We start from the raw sequence: 23952 nt of genomic DNA, 5'->3' as shown, positions 1-23952 counted from the left end.
GTGCGGGGACTGGGCCGCCCAGGCTGGGACCACAGAGGCTCTAGTTGCTGGGCCCCCGGACCCCCTGCAGCCCGCCCACTCCCCTCCTGAGCCCCGCTTCTGAAAACAGTGCATGCTCTCTGCCTGGCTCCCTCTCGCCACTTGTTGGGAAGAATTGATGACGACATCAATAATGTGACTTGTATACAAGCTGCGCTGCCAACAGACCCGAGCGCGCCGAGGATAAATCCTCTCCCGGCCCAGTAATTGCTCTGTGAGTCAAAAGGAATTACACTTCTTTTGGCGACAACACCAGGGTCTCCCCAGGACGCCAGAGCTGACCTCCCTCCGCCACCCTACAGGCCATTCTCATGTGCACACATCCACCCCAATGCCCTAGTTGCGTGGCCTCTGGGTTGGGGACCGTAGGGTGTCTCCCGTCATCTGGCCTGGCCTGAGCATGGCTGATGGGTAGAGGTTGGCTTCGCTCTGTCCTTTGTCCCAAGTGGTCTTGTGTTTCTTGAATGCACCAGTTCAGTGGGGGTTTCCCTCAATCCAATATGAGCAGAGGCCGGAGAGGGCGGGCTCTTAGGGAGGGGACAGGGTGGGAGCCACGTGCTGAGGTCTGGGGCTTGTAGGAGAGAGAGAGGTTGCAGGGGGAGTGCTTATCGGGGGTGTGGGGCCGAGGTGGGCTGCCGTGGGGTCAGGGGCTTGTATAAGAGAGGATGTGTGTGTGCGAGTGTGAGTGTGTGTGTTGTGGGGGCTGAGGTGGTGGGGCTGTCCTTGAGTTGCCTGCTGTGCCCCCAGGGAGGGCTGTGCGTGCCAGGCTGTGGGGGCAGCAGTCAGCGCAGGACTGGGAAGTCGTTAGTGGGGACTGGGGCCAGCTAGCTGCAGCTGCCCCGTTACATCACAGCGATTTTTATGTGGAGCCTGGGCCCCTCTTCAGGGGATCCCATTGGAGTCTTCCATGACTTTCTAAATCACTGACTTCCATCACTTGCCTCTCCTCCTGTGCCTCAGCCCCCACCCCCACCCCCGCCATTCCTGCTCTTTTTCCCCCTCCCTCCCCCCTTCTCTGTCCACCCAGGGCTCTGACAAGTTTATGGATTCTTGGCTAGGGGCTGAGCCGAGGAGCGAGGCTGATTTGGAGAATCCTGAATGGGGCATGGCTTCCTCCTTTCTGGAAAGAGCGGGGTCTCTGCACTCCCTCCTACCTTAGCCACGTTCAGGCCTGGCTAAGAATGATGTTCCTTCTCACCGTCCCAAAGAAGTGTGGGGGTGGGGGGTGAGCTGAATCCCTGTGCTTATTGTGTGGCCCAAAGTGATGCCCAAAACTGAACTCAGGACACCAAACCCAAGCTCTCAGGGGCTGGCTTATGTGCTCTTCGGGTCTCTGGAGCCGAGGGACAGCCAGGCAGAGGAGCTGGGCATTGCGTTTCAGACAGGAAGCCTGGGACTGAAATAGGCTCTGCGTTCGCTGATTCCCACCCTGAGGCTTGGCCCGTCTCCTCGAGGCTCCTCTGTCATTAGGTAACCCCCCCACCGCCCGCCACCAGTCTGCTCAGCATAGTGGCTGCTGCGTGGTGAGGGCCTGGACTTGGGAATCAGAGAACCAGGGGTTCGAATAACGCTTTTCCCAGTACTCGCAGGGTGATCTGGGACAAACCTCACAACTCCACTGAGCCTCAGTTTTCTCTTCTAGAAAATGGGAGCGACACCAGGACTTACAACATAGGTTGTTGCAAGGGTTAAACAGGATAGTGTTTGGAACCTGTCTACAAAATGCCTGCCATGTAGCAAATGCTTACGCTGCCATTATAAGCCCTTCTGTTGGAGCTGGTGGGACCGCGCAGTGCGGCCTGGGACACAGGCTGGGCGTGGACCCTCACTTGGGAGAGGGCTGTCTAGCTGCTGTCTAAGGAGTAACCTTTGTGTCCAGTGTGCCCTAGCTCGCTTCCAGGTCTCTAGGTTGGCTGAAGAACAATAAATGGCTGGTGGTCTCTTGCCCCAGCATAGAATCAGAAGGTCGGGGCTAGGGTGGTCCTCTGGGCTTGGCATCCAGGGAACGCTACCCCCACCAGGGGCTGGATTTGGCATCTCAAGATGGGCTCACTTTGGCACTTGCAGCCGAGAAGGAGGGTGGCTGTGCTCTGAAGACAAAGGCCTGGTTCTCCCACCAGCGCCAGGAGAGAATGTGTTATCTTTGGGCCCAGGTGGTCTGGCCTGGGTCTCTGGGCTGGCGCCCTGTGGGTGCCGCCCCAGCCCCCATGTCTGCTGAAAGGCAGAAGCTGTGGGCAGAGGTGGCAGTCATTCAAGTGGATGCCGGCTCTCGGAGCGGCTGGGAGTGGGGCCAGGAGGAGGGGCTGCTGCTGGCTTTGGGTGGTCTTGGCAGAACTAAGGACTGGGGCGCAGGACACAGAGATGGAGGGCGGGGTTTGGGGGAGAGAGAGCTGGGCATCGGGTTGGGGTTCCGCCCCATGGGAAACCCCACCCTCCTGCCCTGTCTGTCAGCACCCAGGACCCTGTTCTGCCTAGGGTACCTGCTGCCACCATGAAGGACCACCCCTCCCCTCCCCTCCCTGGTGGGCTGACCTGTGTCCTCCCTGCCCCGTCTCCTGTGCTCTCTTTCCCCCTAGGCAGCTGGGCTTGTGGCCAAGCCAGGTGCACCTGGGTTGGGGGCACCCTCCGGAGGCTCATTGGTCCTTACCGAGGGGCAGTAGGAGGGGGAGGTCCCCAGATCATAGTAGGGGGTCTGCGGGGCTGGTTGCTGCGGCTCTTCCTCTTCTGGGTGCACCTGAACCTTCCCTGGCTCCAGGGGGAGAATCTGGACAAAAAGCAGACAAGCGGTTGCACAGCTCGTTCCTTGCGACCTGTTCCAGGGAGCCCCCTGGGATCCCCCAGTCTGGTTCCCACGCATCCCCATCCTGGCATCCGCCGCCATGCTGGGGGCTGGCTGGGAGGCCCAAAGGATCAGCATGGGGTCAGGCATCTGCTAGGTCCTTGATTTTTTTTTTTTTTTAAATGAATGAATGACCTGAGCAGTGGAGGAAGAGCTTCCCCTGTGGGCCCTGGGCAGGGAGGGAGGGTCCTAGTTTGTTATTTCTCAGTGTGGGGGAGGGGAAAGCCTGGGCCACGGCCTGTCACCCAGGCCTGGCCTTTTGGGAACTGGCCAGGGCTAGCAGGGTGCTGGGGACTGTTTAGAGGCCCATGTGTGTGGGAGGGCTCTGCCTACAGGTGGCCGTCTCCCATTTTCCCTCCCTGGTCCCCCATTCCTGGGACTCAGGCCCACCTGGATGTCCTCAGGTGCAAGGTGGCTCTGCCTGTTGGGAGGCGGCTCCAGCTTCTGGGAGGAGGGCACCGCGGTCCTGGGGGAACAGAATGAGGCTCAGTTCTGTTCCAGGTAGGCCATCTGACAGTTCTGGCCCCCGAGCCCCACTCACAGGGATGGCCCCTGGGCTCTGCTCCCAGGCAGCTCCCCAAGTGGTCCGAGCTTGGGGTACAGTGACTCAGCACAGCTGGGTAAGGCTGAGAGAGGCCCTTCTGTCTCCCTGGGCATCTCTGCCCCTTGCCTAGCCTGTCCCTCCCTCCAGCCCGGGTATGGGAACCGTGTGAGCCTCAGATGTCCTTGCTTGGAGGACAGTAGGAAATCCCGAGGATGCATGGCGGGGGGGGGGGGGGGGGGGGGGGGGGGGGGGGGGGGGGCAGGGCCTCAAGTGCGAAGCTGTGGGAGCACCAGAAGTCTTGGTCATCACAATAAATAACATTTGAACACAATATATTTCAAACTTAAATTAATGCAAAGAAATCCAAGATGAACAAAATATCAACATTTTAAAATAAGGTGGGATTGGGGCACCTAGGTGGTTTAGTCGGTTAAGTGTCTGCTTTCCGCTCAGGTCACGATCTCATGGTTTGTGAGTTCAAGCTCCACATTGATCCTCTGTCCCTGCTCTCTCTGCCCTTCCCCTGCTCATTCTCTCTCTCTTCCTCAAAAATACAAATAAAAACTTAAATAAAATAAAATTTTAATAAGTAGGATTAGTATTACTAATTTTCCCTCTTACCTCATGCTCTAAAATAGTAACCAGCTATTACTGATCCTGTCTTTACTTAAAATGTTGATATTTCATTCATCATGGACTTTGGCCTTCACCCTTTGGCAGCGGCTGGGGTAAATGTGTGTAAAGTATTTAACCTGTGTGCCTCGTTGCCTCATCTGTAAACTGTGGATGATAATCGCACACCCACGTCTCAGAATGGGCAGCGGCAGCTGAGAGGGGGCATCTGGGTGGGCCGACGGGTGGGCTTGCCAACACTCACCCGCCACGGTCCAGCTCCATTTGGCTCTTGTGCTGCTGCTGATGCAGTAAGAAGATGGCGAGAGCCACGCCAAGGATGAGGACCACGGCCACGGTACCCCCTAGGAACCTGGCCACATTTCCAGGGCCCCCCTGGGGGAGGGGCTTTTCTGGAGCCAAGAGAGGAAGGTGGAGAGAGAGAGAGAGAGAGGTTGAGAGAGAGAGGACTCTTGGAGTCAGAGAGGTGGGCACAAAGCAAGAGAATCAGACCCCGAGGCAGTGCCGGGCGCTAGTCTCCCTCCCCCTCCCCTGTTGCACCCCTCCCTCATCGTTCCAGTTCTGGGAAGGGGCTGTCCCAGTTAGGGTGGGGTAGAACTCCTACTCTGGCTCCCCAGGGCCCTATAATCCCAGACTCTGCTCTGATCTGGGGATCTGGGGCATGGAGGTGGGGGTGGGGGCTGGGGAGCCAGGGCAGGCAGAGGGGTGCTCAGAGATGGGGGGGTCCCTGCCCCCTCATTCTATCTCTGGCCCTGCAGGGAAGATTCCTGTCGAGGAGTTTAATTTTCTCCCCCTCCGTACCCAATTAAACAAGCAAATGAACTAATTGGTGCTTTGCCCTCCCAGCTCTGGAGAGGGAGGGGGGACTGGAGGGGAGGCAGAAGTGCCGAGATTGCATGGGGACCCTGGGTTGGTGGCAAACCAAGTCTGTCCAGCGTGGAAGCTGAAGAACCCAGAGGGCCTCTGTCTAAGCCCACCCTGTCTGGACACACGTGGCTGTTGTCCCAGGAGCATTAGCCCCATAGGTCAGGAGTGGGGCTGGGATGTGAGCAGCCCCCATCCCCAACATCTTCTGTGGTGGGCGGGGCAAATCGCTCAATCTCTTCGGCCCTTGGAAAGCAAGGTGTCCTGGGGGTTTTTGAAGTTTGTTGACCGATTTTCTCAGCCTCAGCTGGAGCCACTGGCTGTCCCTGAGGACAAGGACATCACGGGGCTGTTGGAAAGGAGTCTATGGCAGGAAAGGGGGGGGGCACATGCCGCTTTCTGGTTCGGCCCCGCTGTCCCAGGTTGGCATGCAAGGCCCTGTCCGCGCCAGGCTTTTCTTTTCCCTCCCACTAATGGGCTCCCTTTCTCACCTCTGACCCTTCCATCACGCAGGAAGGAAGAGACTGGTGAGAAAATCATCTATGCTTCCTCCTCTCTTTCCTCCCCACACTGTATTATATATAATTAAACACAAGAGCACCTGAATTGAGATGCTAAATTGCAGTTTGCAATAAACATCATGGAGCCAATTTTCCTGGAGCGGGATTGACAAGCACCTGCCTCTCTCTCTGCTCCATCCCAGTGCCTGCCTGAGGCGGTGCCTAGGGGAGCCCTCAGCGCCAACCTGACGCCCAGAGAGTCCGCAGCCCCTCTCTGGCTGGGCTCCTGTCTGTCCCCAACATCTGTCCATCCCCAGCTGGTGGGCTTTGGCCCCATTGAGAGAGCAGTGTCTGTCTGTGTGTGTGTATCACGGGCACTCCGGAACCCCAGACCCCTGCTCAGACCCCAGACTCTGTGCCAGCACCATCTCTTTTCAACTGCCACAGCCCCCTGGAATGGGGATAACTGCCATCAGTTAAACAAACGTGCCCCCTTTCCTCCAAACCGTAGCATCTTAGCACCTAGCATACCTTCCTTCCTGCCCTTTCTTCTTTATCCCCAAACCTTACTGCTTCCACCCCAGCAGTCTTCCAACTCCAATTCTCCTTTGGTTTTGCAAGCACTTGTTTGCTCCTCTGCTCTGTTCCAGGCACTGTTCTGGTGCCGGGCCACAGAGAGGCACAGGACACTGGCCCTGCCTCTGAATGCCACCGGGTCCCCTTCATCTTCCTTCTGCCTCGTGCACAGCTCTCAAGTACTGCTGTGCCTCTGGCTCCGGTGCCGCCGCACTGTCCATGCCACCAGCATCCCCTGAGCTCTGCTGCGTAACTTGCCTCCCTGTTCCCAGTCTTGCCCCCTCCAAGCCCTTCTCCACCCTGAGCCCGAATAAATGCTCTTTCTAACATCAAAACTCATCAGGCTACATCCCTGCTTAAAATCTTCCGAGAGGCCCTTGTGGCCTCGGCGAAGTGTCCAAGCCTCAAGGCTCTGACCCGGACCCTGCTCATTCTGGAGGGAGCGACTCTGCTTCCCATTGCTTGACTTGTGTAGCCCGCAAGTCTGTCAGGCTCTTTCTCTCCGGCATCTTCCTTGCCAGGCCAGCCAGTCCTCCGGGTTTAAGTTCTCGCTTTTCCTCGGCTGGAATGGGCATCGTGTCTGGTTAGTCTCTGTACCCCTGTCCTCTGCACAGCACCTCATCTGTGGGAAGCGCTCCAGGAGGGAGTGTTGATGAATTAGTCAATGCTCGCTTGGACAAAGGCAGCGGGCAGTTCCTGAGCCCACCTGGCCTCTGGAATCTCAGCTCTCACCAGGGGGTACAGAGTCCTCAGCCCCTCTGCACTGGACCTGGGAATTCTGTTTCTGGGGACACAACCCAGACCTATCTCCCCGTTTCTTCTCTGCACAACTGAGGCAGGCTGGGCCTTCAAAGGGCTGGGTGGGGAGAGCAGTGGGGAGATGAACCCAGATGCATTTGCACACGTACCGGGCTGGCTCATGGAGTTCAAGTTTCTCTCCTCCCACAGCAGCTCACCATGGGGCTTGGGGGCTGGAGGGAGAGACAGTGTCCTTCAGCCCTGCCTGGACTCCCTGCTTACAGAGGACCTCCCCTGGGACTCTGGGACCACTTCAGCAGAAGAGGGAGGTGGCTGTCCTTCTTAGGGGCCTTCTTTCAAACTTACAGTGCAGACAGTAACAGGGTGAGACTGTGAATGCACCAGTGTGGGCATCGGGAAAAGCGTCGTAATGGGCGGGATGCTGTGGGCCAGGCCTCAAAGGTGGCGGGGCCAGAGTGGATAACTCTGGTTTCGTTCCTTCCCGATTGCCCTCTCTGCGTGTCCCACCCTTACAAAATATGACAGCAAGATCCCCGGGCCCTGCCTGATCCCCCTGGAGGGTGCCCCCCCCCCCCAGTGGAAGAAACACTAGCAGGGAACGAATGAGAAATGGAGATAACGGAAAGACAAGGAGAAAAAAGTGGCCTGAAGTTTGTGCCAGGCACCTGGGCTGATGTGGGCTGGGTTTGATCCTCACATCAAGCCTGGGAAACTAGAGAATGTTGCTCTCAATGAGAAAAATGAGGCTCAGAGAGGTTGAGTAATTTGCTCAAGGTCACCCAGCCAGTCAGGGGCAGGGTGGGCACCAAGATGCATCTGTGTGACATTCTCTGATGAGGCTGCAGGTCTTCTTAGTAGTCTTGGTCCCTCACAAGGCAGGAAGCGGCTCCCTCCGTCCCCTTACCAGACACAGCCCTACTGTCCCCCTCGCCTTGGGTTGCTTTGTGTCTGAGCCTCCCCTTGACAGCTGTGAGGTGGGGACCCCAGCTGGAGCCCTGGCACTGAGCCCTCAGACATTCTCTGGTTACACCGGGACGAATCTGCTCCCCCGGCCCCAGCCCCACAGGCTTTCGGGCAGGACTGGGCACCTGCAGGCAGCCGGGCCGGGGCTGGAGTGCAGGGCCCTGGTGAGCGAGGGATCAGCGCGCATGAGAGAGGATCCAGAGAGCATCTCCTGTGAGCGGGGCTGGGTGCTGGGCTGAGGCTCGCTGTGTTGGCCTTACCCTACTGAGAAAGCTCAGAGAGGTCAGGTTGTTTGTCCGGAGTCCCACAGCCAGGAACACCGCGGCTGGAATTGGACAAGGTTGACTCCTGTCAGCAGGGCCTGGTCTCTCTGTGAGCGGGACGCCCTCTCCAGGCAGCGCCCGCACCCGCCCAGGCTCAGACCCCAAGGACCTACATGCCTCCTGCCTGTATCTAGGGCCACGCCAGTGACGCGTCCAAGCCTGGGTGTTCTCACCTGTCACATGGTGACATCACACCTGGTTTTCCTGCCCTCTGAGCAAGTGACATCCCCGGGTAGGACATACACACAGACCTAGGTTCCAGTCTGGGGGGCTGCCAGGACAGGTGTAGAGAAGAAGTGATTAGCTCTGGGAGTTCATGGCTTCACCCAGGAGGGGCCTTCTGAGCAGGGTTTTGAAGGCATAATAGGAGTTTACCAGGAGAAGAGCATTGTAGGCAGCATGAGGAGCGGTGCAGGGACACGTGTGTGAGACATGGGCCGTGTGAGGGGGATCCCGGGGACTGGATCTGCTGGGAAACGAGATGCAAGGGGAGATGGACAGGGCAGGAATCTGGGGCAGGGGAGGAGGCAGACCCCCCTCAGAGGTTTAGATTTTTTCCGTAAGTAACGTAGCACCTTCTCTCCTGCTACCCCTGCCTGGGGACAGAAACACTGCTTTCTCAGGAGCTGGACTGACCAGGGCTTCCCTATAGTCACCTCTTACTGAGGCCCTGGGGGCAGCACTGGCCTTTCGGCTTACAAAGCTGTCCTGGGTCTGCTTGCGTCCTGTGATGTAGGCACAATAGGTGTTTCTGGGGGGACCAGGAGTTCAAAGGAGACTGGCTGTCTGGATTTGGCCCCCGTGCCCCAAGATCGGACAGGCTGGGTGGGGAGGGGCTGATCACACCGCCGAGGGCTTGCCCCGTGGGCCAGAGCGCGCCTGGCCATTTTTCAGCCCATGTGTGAGGAGTGGCTCCCTCCTGCTGGCCAGAGGCGGGTGGCAAGGGCTCGCGCGGGGGCTCTCTGGACCGCTCTCCTCCCCCGGGAAGGTCTGAAGCCCCTCCAGCAGTCTCATGGGTACCCCCCACTGCTAAGTGCCAGACGGAGACAGGGTTCCCAAGATCCGTTTTAACCTTGTCGCTCTACGGAAGCTCAGACTGTGAGAATGCAGGTCCTGATCTGCAGGTGAGAGGGAGCTTCTGACCGCGCGGCCCAGGGCACCACTGAGGCTGCAGCCCTGGACGGTGAAGGGCACAGCCCTCTGCGCTAGGGAGCCAGCACTGGTAGCCCTGTAGCCCTGAGGCCTTAGCATCAAGACTAAGCTCCCAGGGGCACCTGGGTGGCTCAGTCAGTTAAGCATCCGACTTCAGCTCAGGTCATGATCTCACGGTTCGTGGGTTCAAGCCCCGTGTCGGGCTCCGTGCTGACTGCCAGCTCAGAGCCTGGAGCCTGCTTCAGATTCTGTGTCTCCCTCTCTCTCTGACCCTCCCCTGCTCACGCTCTCTCTCTTTCTCTCTCAGAAATAAATTTTTAAAAAACATTAAAAAAAAAAAAAAAAGACTAAGCTCCCAGCCTGCCCACCAAGGCCCTGTATCAACTCCTTGCCGGGCCACACACCCCTCCGCATAGTCTGATCATGCGTTCCAACGTGGTCCAGCTCTCTCTACTGTCACACTTGGAGATTGTAGAAATCTCTTCTTTGCCCAGGAGTGGACACATCCCTCTCTTCTCCAGTTCAGCCCCTGCAGGAGGCACTTTCCTCTGACCCCGGGGGAGGGGGGCGGGGGGACCCACCACCCAGAGGCCTGGAACTGGTGTAGCCAGCCAGTGGCTACCTGGGACTCAGCCAGGCCTCTGCCTTGGCCTTCCCTTGGGCTATAAAGCCAGGAGGGCTGACCCACTCACTAGCTCACAGCATGAGGTAGCCTTGGGCTGGCTCTGGGGTTGAGCCCCTGGCCTGCCTCTTCCCTGGGGTGGGCTCTTGGTCGCAGCCTCTGCCTTGGACTGGGTTGTGCTTCAGCCCTCTATCTGCCCTGGTGTATCGGCATCGGTGCAAATTGCCTTTTCTCTCTGGTCACGGAATTTGCTAGGTTCTAAACCCCAGTGGCGGTCCCTAGGCGGCCACCTTCTTCAGACCTCCCGGATGGAGACTGGAGGTGCCAGGCTGTGTACCCCTCCTCTCGTCTCCCTCGCCCCAGACTTCCGTTGCGTCTGTCTTGAGCAGAAGTAGATTATGGAAGGTGCTCCGCACCGTGATTGGCACATAGTCGGCACGTAATCTGCGGTCACTATTTTTGTTATTACTGTTCAGTAAATGTAAATAGTGATGGTGGTGATGTTGCTGCTGATAGTGATGTTGCTGTTGAGAATAACAGCGACGATGTTGGTCCCTGGAAGCTTGGCGTCTTTACCTAAACTCCGTGGGCCACGTCACGCCTGAGGCCACGATGTCATATCACTTTTACCATACACGTGCGCCTTAAATTATCTCATGAGATGCCTCTACCCCTTTGTCTCTGTTGTCAGGTGGGTAAGTGGAGGCTCAGAGAAGTTTAGTAGATGCTCAGGGTCACACAGCTCACAGTTGGTGGAAATGGGACAGGAACCCAGGCATCCCCATCTTTAGGGCAGTGCAGTGACCGGCCCCCTTGAAGATCCCGAATGGGGCCTTTTCAATGCCCTCTGCTGTCTCCTTTTTTGGGTACATCCGCAGAGGACAACAGGCCAGCTGTCTTGACTTGGCCACTTAGCTGTATGATCTTGGGCAATTTAAGGAAACTTTCTGAGCCTCGGTGTCTTCGTCTGTAAAATGGGAATAACAGGGTTGCTGTCAGGTGTAAATGAGGTCATGGATATTCAGGCCCTTAGCACGGTGCCTGTGCCTACTTACTGCTCAGTGTTAGGAAGCACGGTTTCCAGTAGGGCAGGGACATGCGTGCCCCTTGGGCAGATCCCAGGCAGCGGGGCTCGGACCTCTGCTCTAATCCTGACTCTCAGCCTTGCCCTCAGCTTTCCCTAGTACTTTCCTGATCGTGATCCACAAACTCCAACGTGTGCAGGGCCATGTGGGCTCCAGGGGTCAGGGCCTCCCGGCGTGTGAGCATGTGCGGCGTGAGAGACTGCGGCACTCCACTTTGCACACCATGTTCGGCCATCTGGAATGTTCTCCCCAGTGTCACCGGGCCTCCCGCCCCTCCCACCAGCTCTTCACACCTTGAGTTGTCCTTAGGAGAAAAAAGGATCCCGAAGAGGCTAACTTTCCCAGACGCTCACCCATGCCACGGGGTTTGTCAGAGCCGCCTCCAAGGTCAGGCCCAGCTGGAGAGAGTTACTGGGATTTCACGCACATTCCTACGGGGAGAGGGGCTGTCTTCTCTGATGGGGATCCTGCCAGGCAGGGACCTGACCCCCATCCCTCTCTGAGGGAGGGGATGAATGAGAAGTTTGGAGCCAGGGGGGAAGGCTGGGGGCATGGCGAAGCCATTTATCTGCCTCCACCCCACAGGCCAGGTCTGCGGTGTAAGTGGGGGTGGGGTGGGGGGTTAGAAACAGCCTGACTGCCCCTCCCCCACTCCAAAATACGCACTGCCCCAGGTCTCAGAAACAGCCTGTCGTCTGAGCCCCCTGCTGCCTGTTCACAGGGGTCCATCACTCCCTCCCCATGTTGGTGGCACCCGACGAATCCCTCACCTGCCCCACAGAGCCCAGGGCTTCCCCTGCGTGGACTGAGGAAGGCCTGTGAGGGGCTGTACCTCTTACAGGCTCTTTTCCTGGTGAAACCTCTCAGCAGGCTCTGGCTCTGGAGCAGGGGGTGGGGGTCCTCAACTCCCTCCCCCCACGCCGCATGGCCCTGCTAGCCTGAACTTCTTTCCACACCAATCACTGCCCATAGGGCCAAGTCATTCTTCCACTTTATTTCACTGGGACAGGCTGAGCATTTTTCAAAAGGGACATTACTAGGAAAATAAGAACAGGCAATAGGGGCGCCTGGGTAGCTCAGTTGGTTAGGCGTCTGACTTTGGCTCAGGTCATGATCTCACCCTTCCCGAGTTCAAGCCTGAGTTCGAGCCCCGTGTTGGGCTCTGTGCTGACAGCTCAGAGCCTGGAGCCTGCTTCAGATTCTGTGTCTCCCTCTCTCTCTCTGCCCCTCCCCCGCTCTGTCTCTGTCTCTGTCTGTCTGTCTGTTTCTCTCAAAATATAAACATTAAAAAAACAGGCAATATAAGAACACAGGAGTGGCCAAGTTCATGGAGAAGCTGTTTCTTCTTCTAATGTAATTTGTCAACCAGCCACAGACTCACTAGACATCTCTGAAGGCCAGTGCTGCTGGCAGAAAGCTTGGGCTTCCCCTGGAAGGAAGTGAGGTCCCTGTCACCAGAGGCCCTGATGGCTCCTTCGTGGGAGCCGAATTTGAAAGGTCACTACATAGGGATGATTCTTTAGCTTCACACTGAACTTTACACAGGGCTTTCAGCTGTTTTCTGAGGTCTTTAGTATAACTCTAGAAAACAGAATATGACCACTGTCCCTGTTTTACAGGTAAGAAAACTGAGGCAGAAGAGAAAAAGTGGCTTTTCCAAAGTCGCCTCGAGGTAGTGACCACCCTTGCTGGGATTCACAGCTAGAGCTGCTTCAGCTTCAGGCACCCCTCCCCCCTTCCTGTTCTGTCCCCACCAAGCTGGAGGTAAGGGTGGCCCACATTTGCAAGATACTTAAGTGGTGGCCAGAGCTGATTCTGGAGTTAATGGCCCTCAGCAGGGACAGTGGAGGCATCACTTCCCCTCAAGGGCACATTAGCTTGATAGACTGGGGTGGGGGTGGGGTCTCAAGGCTTCTAGGAGGGGCTAGGAGGGCAGGAGACCAGAATGGGTAGAAATCCTAAAACAAAGGCAGGAAGCAGAGGGGCAGTCTCCCTGGGGGTGATGGTCTGTCCGTCCTGGGCAGGGGGTCCTCCATCATCTCAGGACCCCATATCACGGCCTCTCTTTGTAGAAAATCTCCCAAATCAAATATAGATTGAGAGTAACCACAGCACCGTGTGGAATTATGGAAACGAGAGGGGATTTAGATATGAAAATGTTTATGTTAAAATGTAATGAAACTTAATGGCTTTTCTCTGAGCCTTGCCAAGGTGCCAGGCGCAGAGCCCCTCCACTCAGGAGGGGCTCTGGCTCTTGGGGGGTGTGTGTTGGGGGCGGGTTGGCGATGAGCTTCAAAACCCTAGGGGGTGCAGAAGACTCTAGAATTCTAGAGGACTTCAAGGTCTGGACACATCTAGGAAGGTGAGGAGGATGGGTGGGGCAGCTTAGTTCCAGTAAGTTCCATGAGCAGCACCATGGGACGCCTCAGAGAGATGATTTGAGTCATCTGTTTTCCCCAGGGGAAAACAATCTCAAAGAGAGAAGTGGGGACACCTGGAGTCCAGGTCCTTCCTGGAAGAGACGCCAGAGGATGTCTGAGGGGCACTGGGCAGTGAGACTTGGGTGGGGACATGGGGCTCCGTCGGGGTGGTGTGGAGATGGTATTTCCTATGCGTAGGCTCCTCAGTTTTTCCCTCCATACCCCTCACTGCGGCCCCTGAGGTAGGGGTTCTTGTCTCCGTTTTATACCCCTGCTCCCAGATCGCCAAGCTAGTAAGAGACGGATTTGGTAGCTGCACCCGGGCCCGTGTCACCCCAGAAGCGGGCCTGCCCACCAGTGCCCGCAGGTGTCTGGGCTGCGCTTCGAGGCTCTGGAGCACGACCTCACACGGGAACACACACTGAATGTGTGTGTTCAGTGTGTTTTGCAAGTTATACACCCTTTGCGAAACCGTGAGCCACGGTGGCATTCTGGTTCTTTTTCATGTGAAGTTCGGTACATTGCAAAGAGCACTTGGCTTGGAGTCAGAAGGCCTGGGTCCAAGTTATGAGTCGCCTTCTCACCACCTGTGTGACTTTGGGCAAGACATTGAACTTCCTGAGCCTCTGCTTAATCATCAGCTAACCGGGGCAGAGGGACGTGCCTCCTGCTTCTCTCTCCAGCTGGCCGTGAGAGTCCTGGGGCCATAGAGCTTCCCTTCCTGCCGCCCCAGGGGCCCAGTCAAGTCCTGCTGCCAACGTTTACACGGAGGCCCTCCCGGTGCTGGGTTTTCGACAGCCTTTCCAGATCACTTCCATTTTAAAACATCATCTTTGATACCATCTTTTTCCAGGAAACCTGTTCCCTCAAGCCCCGCCTGCTTCGGATGACTCTATCTGATACCAATTGAGGTTCCCACAAGCTCAGTTGTACCTGCCCGGGGCGCTGGCTGCTTTGTGGGCGTACTGAAACTTGTATCAGGGCCCAGGATCCCCCCGTGAGTTTGGCTGGTATGGCCCCTTCTCCTGGCTCTCTTCCGACCCTGTCGTCAGCACACGGCTCCGCTCTTCAGGGCCTTGATGGTCGCAGGCCGTGGGCACAGCTTCCCATCCAGACGGCCCCCTCCCCATGCTGGCTGACTCTGCGACTCGGGCAGCTCCATCTCTTCATTTCTTGTGTCTTGGGTTGATGCTAATAATACTGCCTTACCTCCCAAGTCTGAGGTGAGGATTTCATATCGTAAAGTAGGTTGAACAGTGCCTGGCACTTAGTGAATGATATCGTAAGTCTTAGCTATTAGCGGAAGACCTTGGGTCGTTGTGTGATTTCCAAACATTATATAAATGTAAGGAATTCTTACGGTTGTCAGCCTTCTGGGACTCAGTTTCCCCATGTGAAGGTTGGGGCAAATGATCTTTGAGGTTCCTCTGGTTTTAATCTGTGATTGGAAAACAGGAAGGTGGATGTCTTGCTTGGGGCCTGAGTGTGTTGTGCTGTAGGGACCAAAGCATAGGGCACGGGGTGTGACACCCAAGGGCCCAGGCTTTGGGACAGAGAATCTGGTACCTGGCAGGTGATGGCAGAAAACACGCAGGAGGAGGGGGCAGATGTTAGATGGTGAGTTGTCCCACCGCGGGTGGCCCTGTGTGCTGTCTTTCTCCGGAGCCTGTAGGAAGGCTAGCACCAGCCAGCTGGGGGCCCCAGTTCTCCTTGGGGGGCTGGGATGCCTCCTGAAAGAGCTGTTCATAAGGGATCAGCACTTTTCATTGATCAAACCCCCTCCCCCCTCAACTTTTCCTTCTCTAGAGGAAAACCCTGTGCGAGCTAGCGGTCACAGTCTTTCTGGGGGTTCTGGCCTTCCCCCCAACCCTGGCACTCCCTAAGTGGGTTGTCAGAAAAGACGTTCTCACCCATTCTCATTGTGATCTTCCCTGCTGGGGACCCCCTCTCTGCTCCGCTCAGGTAGGGGCCGGGGTCTCTGCTCTGTTAGCAAGGCAGCTTCTTCACTTCTGTGCAGAGGAGGGCTGAGCAGGCAGCTTAGCAGCAAGTGGGGTGAGAAGAGCCGGGACGGGCTGCTGGCCACCCTCCCACGCGCTCCCACTGCTGCAGCAGGCTGGACTCTTCTGGAAGCTGCCCTGGCCTCTATCGCCCTGGCCACCTGGTTTCAGGATCACTTGTAGTAGAGAGAGGTGATGGATGGGGTGTGGGGACTCATCACTGTCAGGGCTGCCGCGGAGCTCTGGGGGACCTGCTGCCGAAGCCCTACTTGGTGTCCTCTCCACCCGGGAGAGAGGCTGGCAAGCTCCCGTCTTCCAGGCTCTTTGTTCTCCACGCAGACAGGTGTGGGCTCAGGTGAAGAGCCTTGCCTGAGAAGCCATGACAGAAGGAGAGCCCCATTCCCAGTCCAGGGCTCCTCCCAGCGCCCGCCTGCCTCTTGCCTGCCCTCCGGCTCTGACCACCCGCCCTTCCCCTCCAACCCATTATAACCATCAGTGAAAACCGCATCTGGCTGTGGCTCACTGTCCCCTGCCCTTCTTGTGAAGCCTGCATTGCTCAGGAGTCCTTCCGGGCAGCGGAGGAAGGTTTCCCAGCTAGCCCCACCCAGCGTGGCCATCATGGCACCTCAACACCTCATCGTGGCCACAGGGCATTGCCCTGTTTTGTGTCAGGATTGGCGTTCCCTGATTTCCCTGATCACTGGTCCGTCCTTCCCGTTACTCGGGGACTCCTCCCGGGGCATCCTCCCTCCACCTCTGGCTCTCCCCAGCCTATCCTGCCTCCCCGGCGCCCCCTGCACCCCTGGAACAGGGGTCTGAGAAGGGCCACAGCGTAGCCGGAGGGACAGGAACCCCTCCTCCGGGGGAGGCATGGCAATGCGTCGTCAAGCTTTTTTTCCCCGAGTCCTTTCAAAACCCCAAATATTAGGTCATCATACGAAACTGTGCTTGACATCTTTAGTCATCAGGGAAAAGGACATGAAAATTACAATGGGACGCCACTATGCCCTTGCCACGATGGCTACAACAGAAAGAGCAGATGATAGCACGCATAGGCGAGGAATTGGCATAATCAGACCCCTCGTATTCTCCTGGCGGCGGCACATATTGGCACAACCACTTTGGAAGACTGGCTGCATCTGCTAGTCCTCACTCCACTCCCAAGTATATACCAAAACAGAAATGGATGTTGTGTGCCCCGAAGTTACATATAAGAACGTTGTAGCAAATTTATTCCTAACTGGCCCAAACTGGAAACAACACACATATCTCTTGATGACAGACGGGAGGTAATACATTGCATATTCACACAATACAATATTACACAGCGTGCAAAAACACGCCACATGGATATATCTCACAGATATCACAGGGGGTTAAAAGAAGCCAGGCATACAAGTAATGGTACACTTTGTATGATTCTGTTCATGCAAATTTCTGAAATAGGGGTATTGTCTGGGAGGGAGCTTGAGTGACCATCTGTGCCTCGATCTGGGGGTAGTGACGAGTGTATACACCTTTAGCTGTACCTTAGGATTGGTATACTCTAGGGGCACCTGGGTGACTCAGTCGGTTAAGCATCCAGCTGTTGGTTTCAGCTCAGGCCATGATCTCACGGTTTCATGAACTTGAGCCCCACATCAGGCTCCCCCCTGACAGCCTGCTTGGGATTCTCTGTCTCCCCCTTTCTCTGCCCCTCCCCGACTCGTGCTGTCTCTGTCTCTCTCAAACTTAAAAAAAATTTTAAGATTGGTACACTCTGTTGTTGGTACCAAGTTAAAAACAATAAAATACTAAAACCTTACGCGGAGCCCTGATGGGTAAAACCGATGGAAGCCGATGCCCATCCTCTCGCTACACACCTCAGGAGCCTCCTGGGAGCATTTCTGCAGATACCACTCTGGAGGGCACACTGGAAGTCTTTGCCCAGAGTGAACATGGCCTCAGGAGCCTCAATCAGGGCCCTGCCTTTGAGGGACACATCCTAGCTCCTCCACGCCCTTGTCCCTCCCAAGACTTGGCAGGTGTTATGGGACGATGCAGATCATGGTGGTCACCACCTAGTGAGGAAGGCACAGAGCTGGGTGGGACTTGGCAAGTGTCCCAAAACCTGATGTCATTTCCATGACAGGTTCTGTTTCCCTGCTGCAGTTTGCTGCTTAGGGCAGATAGGCGGGGGTGAACATAATTGTAAGAGATAATTCTATCCTCGCTTAACTTGGCTGAGCACTCAGTCTGTTCCAGGCATTGGTGTCAAGTACTTTACAAAGGGATGATTCTGCTTTAATCCCTCCAGCAGCCTTCTGTGGTAGGTGCCATTATTATCTGCTTTACAAATAACTCTCTCTCTATACAACTGTTTTTATTCATCTCAGCAGTCACTTCCTATAGCTTGAGTTATAAAGCTCAGGGAAGGCAAGCAACTTGCCTTAGGTCCACACAGCTGATAAATGGTACAACTAGGGATGGAATCAAGGTCAGTTGGACCCTAAAGCCTGCGTCTTTCCTTTCACCAGGGTTTCAACAAGTGTTGGCTGTGAACTGAACTGATGATAGAATCATCTAAAAGGTCCACAATGGGCTGAAATACTGACCCACATCATTAAGATAAATGGAGAGCAGAGAAATCACCACATTTAGAGGGAAAAATAGACAGTACAAGTACTGGATGAGAGAGACCTGCTTAGAAATAGCACACATGAAAAAGATTAAAAGGTTTACTCATCCATGCACTCACCCATCCATCCACTCATCCATCCTTCCACCCCCCCATCCAACCATCCATCCATCCATCCATCCATCCATCCATCCATCCATCCATCCATCCATCCACTCATCCATCCGTCTACCCAGCCAGCCAGCCAGCCACTCATCCCATCCACCCACTCACCCAGAAATTTAACCACCAGATGTTTCATATCCCCACCATTATTGAAGTCAGCTGGGTTGGCTATAGCCACAGTGTAAGAGGAATAGGCCAGGTTCAGGGAGGACACTCCGAAAATCCTCCCACCCTTCCATCTCTCGTCCCCTGCTGGTCAGATTAGTTCCAGGGAAGAATATTTTATCCTTGGCCCTCAGAATGAGAGGGAGCTGGTTATGTGTTGTTTTTCCAAAGAGCTGGAGTATCAGATAATGTTTTTTTTTTTAAAGATAATTTTTAAGAGCAGTTTTAGGTTCACAGCAAAATTAGCGGAAGATAATAGATATTTCCCATATACCCTGTGACCCCACTAGGCACAGCCTCCCCTACTACCAAAATCCCACACCAGAGTGGTACATTTGTTACAATCCATTTTGTTACAGTCAGTTTACTTCTATTGATACATTATGACCACCCAACATTCATAAGTAGAGGTGTGTGTGGGGGGGATAGATTAAATAGATGATGGGGATTAAGGAGTGCACTTGTGATAAGGTCAAAAGTCCAGAGAGTCCAAAGTCGATAGGTAACTGGGATTTTTAAAATTTATTTCTTTCTATTAAAAAATTTTAAATGTTTATTTTTGAGAGAGACAGAGTGTGAGCAGGGGAAGGGCAGAGAGAGAGGGAGACACAGAATCTGGAGTAGGCTCCATGCTCTGAGCTGTCAGCACAGAGCTGCCATGGGACTCGAACTCACAAGCGGTAAGATCATGACCTGAACTGAAGTCGGACGCTTAATGGACTGAGCTGCCCAGTCCCCGGTAACTGGGATTTTTGATGTGGTTTTGAGAGCTTGCTGGACATTGCGATAATGCTTTTCCACAACTACTGGTCACCTGAGCCAAGACTTGAACCCAGGTTTGCCTGACTCAAGTCCAGGCTCCTGACATGTGTTGCTAAGTGGCTTGGTGTTTCCAGCAGAGGAATAAACACATGCAGAAGAGGTTTGGCCAGGGCCAGGGCTAACCATCTCCAAATATTTGAAGGACTGTCCTAGAAACGCCAGGCCAGCTTCTCAGGGAAATACCTGGACCAGTGGGTGAAACTTAGTGGAGGGGAATTTTGTCTGAATAGAGGAGTTGCCAAATGATGGTGGGGCTTAATTCGAGAGGTAGTGAGCTGCCTGGTCACCAGAGGTACCTGGGATGCTTGAAGCAAAGCCCTGCCTTAGGGAGGTTGGGCCATTCTACCTGCAAGGTCTCTTGACTCTCGCTTTGATACTGTTCAGTTTTGTTCAACCTTTATTGAGCATCCACTTGTGTGCCTGCCTTGGGCTGGGTGCTTGGGGTGAAAGAGACATGATTCCAGCCTTCAGGGGGCTTCCAGCCCAGTGGGGAAGGGAGGCTCTCCTAGGCCTGAGGATCCTGGGAGCATGCACAGCAGAAAGGGGCTGGCTACTAAGTGAGGGAAGAGCAGGTGTGAGGGGTTCAGGCTGGAGGGACCCCAGCTTGCTGGTCTCTGAGACAGCCAGTCCCCCAAAGGCCTGCTTCCTATGGAACAGAATACCCTGTTCAGAGAAGGCCTCCATCCAGGGGTCCTTGGGGCCGGTCCTCAGGGCGGGTCCCCCTCCATCTAAGGGGACTGTCCTTCATAAACCACATCCACTTCTTCCAAGGTGGTAACACTATGGAGTAAGAATCCCCGCTGAAGGAGGGCCAGCTGGACCTCCTGTCTGCTGCGCTTTTAACTCAGAGGCCCCTTTGCCTTCTGGCACAAGCCCAGAGACCAGGGGCCCAGGAAAGCCTGCCTCATGAGGACTACAGGTGTGGCTCCGTACTTGCCTCCAGGTACTGGCCTCCCTTACAGTCATTAGCACCCAGGGGCCCTGTTCTCAGCGGTGATGAGAGGTTGGCAATGATATTGTCATGACAATAAATAGCACCCCAGCTTGCATCTGCTTATCCCACCGAGTCCCCCACCTAGCCACCCCTGAATCCAGTCTCCTGTCTCAGGACCTACTTCTTCCTCATGACTGACACCTCCGATGGCCTCTGCCCCACACCATTAGCATCTCCTGGGTAGCTTGTTGAGAATACACCTGTCTAGGTCCAAACCCCAGAGGCTCTGACCCTATGAATCTGAGGTGGGGCCTGGATATTTGATTTAAAAAAATTTTTTTTAAATGTTTATTTATTTTTGAGAGTGAGAGACAGAGTGCGAGTGGGGAAGGGGCAGAGAGAGAGAGAGAAAGAGGAAGACACAGAGTCTGAAGCAGGCTCTAGGCTCTGAGCTGTCAGCGCAGAGCCCGACATGGGGCTCAAACTCATGGACCGCGAGGTCATGACCTGAGCCGAAGTCGGTCGCCAAACTGACTAAGCCACCCAGGTGCCCCGGATATTTGATTTTTTAACCCCCAAGTGATTTGGGTGTGTGTCCAGGGTTCAGTTCCCCCGTTCAGTGGAGCCCGTGATGTGTGTGGATGGTGCCCTGGAGCTCGTTCTTGAGCGAGCAAGGCTATTCCTCTACCCTTCCTAGGGGAGATCTAGATGAGCTTGGATGAAGCCCCAGGCAGTGGTGTGTGTATGCAGAGTGGGGGAGGGGAGAGGGCAGTGCCTGCAGCTTCTCATCTGGGGGTCGGCGGTGTGGAGGTAGAGTGGGGATTGGCCTGGCTCTGCCATCAGGCCTGTAAACCAGGGGAGAAAAGTACGGCTAGGGGGCCACAGATGCCAGTGCCAGGGTGGTGCCCAAGGATTGCTCCCCAAAAGTGGCTGAGGGGGCAGGGCAGAGGTGCTTCCAGGAGCCGGGGCTCCCCTCCAGCTTGCCCAGGAGGCCTTTCCCCTGACCCACCTACCTCTCATTCTTCAAAGCACGGCACATACACCTGGACACTGTGATTTACAGTAAGAAGCACACATTTGCTCTTTGTCCTGGTTTCTGGCACAGAGCTTCCTAAAACCCTTGGAATTTCCTAAGTGATAAGAGCGATAAAAGGTGTCCTGATACGCAGAAGAAATCCTTTCAACCACACCTGAGTTTAAGTTAATGAAGTTTGGAAAACACCTAAGAATGGCGGCCGGCTGCCAGCCACGTGATTAGAAGGTTGGAACTTTCCACCCCACCTCTGACCTCCAGGGAGAAGAGAGGGGCTGGAGATTGAGTTCAGCTACCCGCAGGCGATAAGTCTGTCAATCAGGCCTGTGTCTTGAGGCCTCCGTAAATGCCCAAAGGGACGGGGTTCGAGAGCTTCTGGGTTGGTGAACACCCGCAGGCGCGGGCGCAGGATGGATAGCCAGCCCGGGCAGGGTGCAGAAGCTTCCAGCCCCTTCCCATGCACCTGCCTAGGCGGCTCTTCCATGAGTTACAGCCTTTTGTAATAAACAGGTGATCTACTGAGTTAACTGGCTTCCTAAGTTCTGTGAGCCACTCGAGCAAGTTAATCGAACCCAAGGAACCTCTGATAATAGCCTGTCGGTCAGACGCACAGGTGGCAACCTGCATTTGACCCTGGTGTTTGGAGTGGGGGGCAGCCAGTCTTGTGGGACTGAGCCCCCGGCCTGTGGGTTCTGATGCTTCCTCCAGGTCCATGGTGTCAGAACTGAGTTTATTGCTTGGTGGCATGGAAGAAAAGGCACACGGGAACCTGCGTCAGAATTGTACTGTCTTTTCCACTCAGCACACCAGGTGTGGCTCCCACAGCCCAGCTGATAACCCACGGGGGTTCGCTCCGCTCCGGGGGTGAACTGAAACTGGTGTCAGGTCTAGCATTCTCCAGTTAGGCTGGTGTCACCCCTTCCCTGGCTTCCTTCCACCACACCACTCCCCCCCCCCCCCCCCCCCCCCCCCCCCCCCCAGCTCTGGCCCAGAGCATGTTTAGCAGGTGCTTTCTGATGGTCTAGTCACCAGGCCTTAGTTTCCTCTCTAGGCTTCTGTTCTCACTGTGCCGAATGAGTGTGTCAGACTAGAACGATCTCTTTTAGAACAACCAATGTAAGATGATAAAGTCTCATGTTAGCCTGGGATTCTCTTATCACACCTCTGGTCTGGAGAACTTCCTACCCGTGCTTCAGGCCCAGGAGAAATGTCACGTCCTCTATCAAGCCTTTCAGAGCTTCCCAAGCAAAATGAGCTATTCCCATTCTGTGCTATCATGGGGCTTTACACGCAGCTCTGCTCCAGCCCGTGGCCAGCAGGCACTGGCTGTTTGGGAATCTGGGACCCCTGGAGGCTCTGAATTCTTTGAGAGCAGGGGACTCTGGATGGGACAATCACAGTATCTCACAGTGCCTGGCCCAGAGTGGTCAAATGAATGGAGTAAAAACTGCATCCCTCCGTTCTTCAAGTTCATTCACTTAGCCATCTGCAAGCAGAGTGGTCCAGGTAAAGAGGAAGGGAACGAGGCCTCCATGGTATCCAGAAAGCAGCTCTGGGTGCCCAGTTATCCTAGTTCCGGTCCCATAGCTGAGGTAGGGCAATGGTGGGCACACCCAGCGGGAGTTTAGCCACCAGGCGGGTCCTGTTCTCCAGGGCATCCTGCATTTGGTCCTCTGCTGTACTGAGGGGGCAGGGCGGGGAAAGCAAGGACGGGGCCGAGGGTTGAGGTTTGGGCAGAAGGACCCTAATGAGCAAAGTTCTTCCAGAGCCAATTCAACTAGCACCTAGAAAGCTAGGTGTGCCCTGGACTCCTGGGACCCTGGGGGAAGGGGCCAGATTAGGCTCCTCCCGCCCAGAGAGGCTGTGCCTGGGACTAATTGGCTTGCCCTCCTTCCGCTGCTGGAGAAAGTCTTGGCTAATTTGCCGGAACGCTCTAGTTTAATGCCAATTAGGACGTTCTGTCCACTGCTCTCTTGCAATATATTAATAATGTAATTAAGCACTTATTGCCTGCACAAATTAAAAATTAACTTAAACGGACAGCCTGGAAAACTGAGGAAGTGACCACTTAAACAACCAATTTGCATCTCATTCGAGAATCAGCGTCTAAACACAGTCTAGGGTGCTGGGTTTGGCCTTCTAGTGAGAGGCCCAGCCAGCTGCCAACAGCTGCCGGCTGCTTCTCCACGCCCAATTCCGCCAGGTTCCTGCTGGCCTCCCCACCCTGCCCCGAATCCTAGGTATGGAGGATGGGGCTTCCCCCGACATGAGCAGGAGGGCTTTCTGCTAAGTGGCCACCTTGGCTCTCAGCATCCCTACCCCCTTTTCTCAGGGGTGTATGGTGTGGATTTCAGTGAAAGGAGAGGCTACCGGGGGTGACAGGGGGAGGTGCAGTCCCTGCCACTCCCACCTAGGATCGATTTGTCCTGCATTCCAGCCCTGGAGATGGGAAGCAGATGGTGGTGGAGTGGGGAGGGGAGGTAAGCAAGGAATGAGGGGACCCTCCCTGCACCCAGCTCCCCCCCACCCCCGCCGGCTAGGAGATGATGGGCTGGGTCTCTTGGAGAGAAACCTGGCAGGGGACAGAAGATAAAGCTCCCCATCTCCTCTCTGTCCCCAGTCTGTCTGACACAGCAGGTGACACTGCTGGTTTTCATCTCCAAAAGACCACAGGAGGGGACCTGGCATGAGGCAGCGGGCGAGAAGGGGAACGGGAAGAAGCCTACTGGAGGGCAGCAGAGGAAGGCAGGGACTTGGGCCAGCCCAGGGAGGGCCCTGTCCCCCTCCCCACCCCCGCCCCCAGCCTCTCAGGCCACGTGTCCCAAAGGCCTCCCTACCTGTGCCTGTAGAGGCCCAGCCTTCCCGCTGCTGCTGCCCACCACTCTTCCCGGGTGTGGGCG

The 23952-nt window shown here is 55.6% G+C and overlaps 1 long non-coding RNA gene across 3 annotated transcripts in view; it reads left to right on the top strand.

The window, feature by feature from the left end:
• Window positions 1-23952, top strand: part of LOC120230006 — a 233522-nt gene that overhangs the window by 201188 nt on the left and 8382 nt on the right. Inside the window, exon 5 of one of the 3 annotated variants that reach the window (XR_005527896.1) lies at window positions 12519-12663. The exons of the other annotated variants lie outside the window; for them this stretch is intronic. This is a non-coding gene — a long non-coding RNA (uncharacterized LOC120230006). The remainder of the gene's footprint in view (window positions 1-12518; window positions 12664-23952) is intronic. 3 annotated transcript variants of the gene reach the window in all.

Source organism: Hyaena hyaena, unplaced genomic scaffold (assembly GCF_003009895.1).
Source record: "Hyaena hyaena isolate Hyena2069 unplaced genomic scaffold, ASM300989v1 scaffold_37, whole genome shotgun sequence".
Lineage (NCBI taxonomy): Eukaryota > Metazoa > Chordata > Mammalia > Carnivora > Hyaenidae > Hyaena > Hyaena hyaena.
The sequence above is the reverse complement of the archived record's forward strand: the minus strand, read 5'-3'. Positions and strand labels throughout refer to the sequence as shown.